Below are 5,412 nucleotides of genomic sequence, written 5' to 3'. Positions count from 1 at the left end.
GAGAGAGAGAGAGAGCGCAGGAGGGAGGAAAGAGAACAGACAGGAGGAGAGGAAAGCAGGAGTTAAGGAGAAGCAACCTTGCGTGCTGGGATTACCGCACACCTTGATGTATAAGGGCTGTGTCTGCAGAAGTCTCCCCTCACACTCTCCTCCTTCTCCCCCCTACCCCGTCCTCTTTCCCCCCCCCCCTCCCCACCAAGAGAGGGTCACCATGAGGTAGAGGTCAGGTTGAAACAAAAGAGTATCGCCTGCCCGCATGCTCACACACAAATGGGGGGGGAGGGGGAGGGGGAATGCTTCCTGGTAGGAAGAGGGAAGATTGGGGGGTTTAGGGGGAACCTCTGATCAGAAACCAAGTTCACCTTTCTAGTGCTTATATACCCAGCTAAGCATCTGAAACATGCAGTCCCAGCCAAGTGGCTCCTTCTCATGCCATTCCCTCCCTGACCATATTTAGTCAACCATGGGAAAAAATAGACTGTCAGCTGCGGACAGCCGAACAGGGAGTGCTGGGAGTTCAATCGCTTCTCTCAGCTCATTGACTACTAGTCCTGCAGAGCCCTTCCCCACCCCACCCCCCTTGCTCTCCCCTACTCTCCCCATTGCTATTTTTAGACAGGCCAAATAAAGAGGCATCTAGGCTTACAGGCCTGGGCTGTCCCAGGCCTTCACCAGGCCCCTACTATGTATGGTCAGTGAGAGACAGCCGGGAGATATCGACAGAAAAGTGTGTCGATTCTGGGAGACCTGTCCTGTGAAAGGTCCCCATTTGCCCCTCCCCCATCTGCTGGAAATGCTACCAGGGAGGAGGAGAAGGATGTTGAAAGACTATTGATTTTTTATCATTTGGAGCCAACAGGCTGTGAGCCAAGTGTGTCCCACTAAGGGGGTTTCCTATCCACCACTTCTCTGACTCTTGATGCCAACTTTGATCCCGCTCCTCCCATCTCATTCTTGTTAGGCTAAGTTCACAATGAACATGGACTAGGTGCCAAAGAGATCCCTTTCTCTGCTTTGCCTTTGGGTATTCTGGGGTTGAGAAAATGAGAGTCAGTTGTTACTTTCTGGGTTTGCTGAGTGATCTGGTAAATGAAGATACCAGGTCACCTTGGTGACCAAAAATAATAAATTTGCTGAGGCCCATGCATAATGAAAAGATGCATTTACTTGCTTACTGAGCCCCAAATCTGTGCTGCTCATTAGGCTAATGATCTTTCCCCCTAATGTGCTTCACAGGGCTAAGTTGTATAATTGGGATCACACCAGCCAGCACACATCCCACCTTCTATTCATTCTCTTCATGTCCAGCTCTGATGATCACATTGAGTTCAGCATATAGACAGCTCTCAATTCATTCTCCATAGTCCAGAGGAATGGAAGAGAAACACAGACATGGGTAACCATCAAATCATTTCTACTTTAAATGTCTTTTTAAAATAAATAAATAAACCTTATAGTCACAGCTTTTCTTTCACTTAATTCTTCAGTTCTAGGGGCAAGTGGATGGTCTAAGGCAGAGGTGCTAAACACACTGCCTGCAATTCTCCTAAGAAAGAACCAGATTCAAATGTAACTGGGAAATATTTAACAAAAGAAATAAAATTATAATAGAACATAAATAATATCAATATGTAGTTTAATAATTCAATGTGCAGCCTACTGGGATCCTCGTGTGTGGTTTAGCGATCCCCGTTTCTATCTGAATTTGAAGCTACTGGTCTAAGATATTTTCTATGTTGCTGAAAGAAAAGGGTCTTCTTTGAATTTTAATTCTCTAAGTAATAAGTTAATGGGTGGGTGGAAGGGTTTCCTGCTATTGAAACCTGGAGTAGTGGATCTAGAAATATTTTAAATAAGGAAACAGTAACATGAATAATTATGGGATTGTTTTAAATTTTTTTTCAGGTTCAACATCCTGATTTTCCTTTGTTCAAGTTAACACCCAAAAGATGCAAAGTAGAAGTAAGAGGATACCTAGATTCAATATGACCCACAATTTAAGGACCTACTATGTACAAGGCATTGTGCCAGGCAGTGGGGCCCCAAATTAAAAAATTAAGCAGTCTCTTTTCTCAAGAAGCATGTTAGGTTGCTGGCAGAGACAACAAGAGGAAATATTTTTTAGTTGTGTTTATACAAAATCCTATACTGTACATAGGAAGATTCAAAATTCAAATAAGACATGGTTCCTACCGTCAAAGAGCTTTCAATATGATGATACCAACACAGAGAAGTATAATACACACTATTAGATGATAAGTGTGTGACAGGGGTTATAAGCCTTGCAAAATGATAGGATCATAGCAAAAGCTAGAATGAGAAACAACTGAACTCAGTGTTTGATAAACCCAAGAACATTAACTATTTAGGAGAGTACATTCTATTAGAATAGATCTGCTAGCAAAACTAGAAAGAAGTTGGGCAGAAAGTAGAGCAGCATATTACACCACACACCAAAATAACTTCCAAATGTGTATGTAACCTAAATATAAAAAAATACATCATTAAAAAAAGAAGAAAATGTAAAGAGATATCTTTCATAGCTATTAAGGAGTATTTTTTTTTCTTTTTTTGTTACTATGAACAGTAATATTTCCTTATACAAAGAGTAGAAAAATAGAATTGTAAATGACATCATGATTCCTTCTATGTATTATCTTTTAAAATGTATAATTTTTATTTCTCCCAATTACATGTTAAAACAATTTAAAAATATTTTTTAAAGTCTTGTGTTCTAAATTCTAAACCCTCCATTCCTCTATCCCCTGTCCCCTCCCTGACAGGGTCAAATGATTTGTTGCTGCCCTTTTCTATTTCTTCTTTTGTTCAGCAGCACTATAACTACTACCCCTACTTTTCCTCTGCATCACTCTTCCCACCAAAATGTAAAAGTTCTCCTTTGTTAAAAAAAAATTGGTATAATAAGCAATGCAAATTCATATATCTCATTCTGCACCTCTAGTCCATCACCCATCTGCCAAGAAATGAGAAGTATGATCATAATCAGTGTTCTAGAGTTGTGATTGGTCATTGCATTTATAATGGTCCTTAAGTCTTTCACAATTGTTTTCTTAGAAAATTATGCAATCCTTATATAACTCATTGTATAAATTGTCTCCTCTTCTGCTCAGTTTACTCTATGACAGGTCATATAATATTTATGCATGTGTATATATACATATATGTGGAGGGTGTGTGTGTGTATAAAATTTTTTGACCATTCATCTATTGGGGAATGGCTTGTGTTCTTATAAAATACAGTCAGGTACTGATTAGTGCAAGTACCATAGTCCCTAAAGTGGTCACATGTATTCAAATTCATGTTATTTGAAGTTTTAATTATATAAAATTTGATGATTGGTTTCAATCCAGTCGAAATATATAGTAAGAATTCAAGTCATGTGACCTTTTCAGGGAGCTCATTATTCACATTAATTGGGACCTAGCTGGATTCGAATCAATGCCCTCTATATTTTGGAGATCAGATCTTTATTAGAGAAATTTGATGCAAAGATTTTTTTCTAGTTAAATATTTTCTTTATAACTGCATTGATTTTTTTTTTTAAGCAATCGGGGTTAAGTAATTTGCTCAAGGTTACATGGCCAGTTATTTCTGGGTGTGGTGCTAAGCATCTGAGCCCAGATTCGATCCCCAGGTCATCCCGACACTGGGGGCTGCGTTCCCACTCGCTGTGCTACCTGGCTGCCCCTAGGTGCCTTGATTTTTATAAAATTAAAATTATCCATTTTCTTTGCTGTGATCTCCTATATCTCTTGTATGGTCAAGAATTTTTTAAGAGATGAAGTTTTAATAAATGACAAAGTTTATCATAAAAAAGAAAATAGTTTCAAGAAAGTAGAAGTTCTAAACATTTTCACATTAACAAAATTAATAAGTCTAGGAAAAGAAGGGATATATATATATGTAAAATATAGAGAATTGACACAAATATATAGACCAAGAATCACTAAACAATACATAAGTAGTCAAAGAATATGACCCAACAATTTTTATAAATTGTAAACTATTAGCAATCAAATGAAAAGATTGCTCCAAATCATTCATAAGGGAAATACAAATTAAAACAACTCTGAGGTTTTACCTCACATGAAGAAAATTAGTAAAAATGTCAAAAAATAAAAAAGTCAGTGTTAGAGGGGCTACAGGAAGAAAGGTGCATTAATATACTTTTGTTGGTGCTATGAATTGGTTCCATCATTCTGCAAAACAATTTAGGATTGTGTGAAAAAAAATCGCTGTTTTTAAGTTTTGACTCAGAGTTCCCACTGCCAGGCATATACTCGAAGAGGTAAAAAGAAAAAAGAAAGAAAATAATGTTGATAGCAAAATACTCAGAACAAGACTTCTGATGGGAGCAAAAAAAATAGTAGAAACAAAGTATGTCTATCAGTTTGGGAATGGATGAATAAACTGTACTATAGAATATTATTATGTATAACAAAAGATGTGTATGAAGAATTTGGAAAAACTTGGGATGACTCATGAGTTTGATGCAGAGTGAAATAGGTAGGACCTAGAAAATTATATATGCAAAACTACAATGACTTAAATTTTAAAAAAGAATTAAAGGAAGTCAAATACTGTATAATTGCAATGACTGTTCTTGATTCTGAGAAGAGAAATGCACTTCCCTTCTTCCTTTGAAGACTTGGGGTACTATAGTTTTGGATATTTTTATATGACAGGAGAGCTGGATGCTGTGTTGCTTGATTTTATTTCACCATTTTTCTGTGTAACAAGGGAAGACTCAGTGGGTTGGCATAAAGGAAGAGAAATAAAGGGGGGGGTATGTATTCAGAAATGACTGTGACATGAAAACAAAGCACATAAATACATTTTTTTTATTTTGTTTAAAGAATAGATAGAAATTCAACAGGCGAAGGGGGAAAGATGGGCATTCCAGGCAGAGGGAAAAAATTGTAATGAACAGAACACAGTCAGAAAAGCACAGTGTTTGTTCAGAGGACAAAAAACAGTTCAGTTTGTCTGGAGCATCAAATAATAGAGAGTGCTATGAGATAAATCTAGAAGGGTGAGGTAGGACCAGATTTTAGAGCACCTTGAATGGTAGGGAGAGACTAACCTGAGATCAAACATCTGCTAGACGTTTGATTTACAAACTTTACAAACTCTAGAACTTGATTTACATTTAAAAACTGATAACTCAGAATGAATAAGCCACAGGTAGATAATAAAGAAGGTCTTTCCAAAGGAAACTCACTATTCTGGTGGAAGGAGAGGTGGTGATCAAAGATACAGAGAAGGGTTAGAGGCTGAATATCATTACTGTCTTTGTCAGAGAATTTTTGCGTTCTTTCACTTTAAAACAGGTGAAAGTGTTCCTAATATGCCGGCCCATAACTTCATCTCCTTCTCTCCTGACATCCTTC

At 37.5% G+C, this 5,412-nt stretch overlaps 1 long non-coding RNA gene across 1 annotated transcript; it reads left to right on the top strand.

Moving 5' to 3' along the window:
* The first annotated feature begins 1,241 nt into the window (after nucleotides 1–1,241).
* On the top strand, nucleotides 1,242–4,604 carry LOC138149637 (uncharacterized). The gene is made up of 2 exons (XR_011165376.1): nucleotides 1,242–1,396; nucleotides 1,906–4,604. It is a non-coding gene; the product is annotated as an uncharacterized lncRNA (long non-coding RNA).
* The last annotated feature ends 808 nt before the right edge of the window (nucleotides 4,605–5,412 follow it).

Source organism: Petaurus breviceps, unplaced genomic scaffold (assembly GCF_028583685.1).
Source record: "Petaurus breviceps papuanus isolate PSGF00001 unplaced genomic scaffold, PetGlider_PUasm1.0 90847, whole genome shotgun sequence".
Taxonomy (NCBI): domain Eukaryota; kingdom Metazoa; phylum Chordata; class Mammalia; order Diprotodontia; family Petauridae; genus Petaurus; species Petaurus breviceps.
Note: the sequence above shows the minus strand (reverse complement) of the source record. Positions and strands in the feature narration are given on the sequence as shown.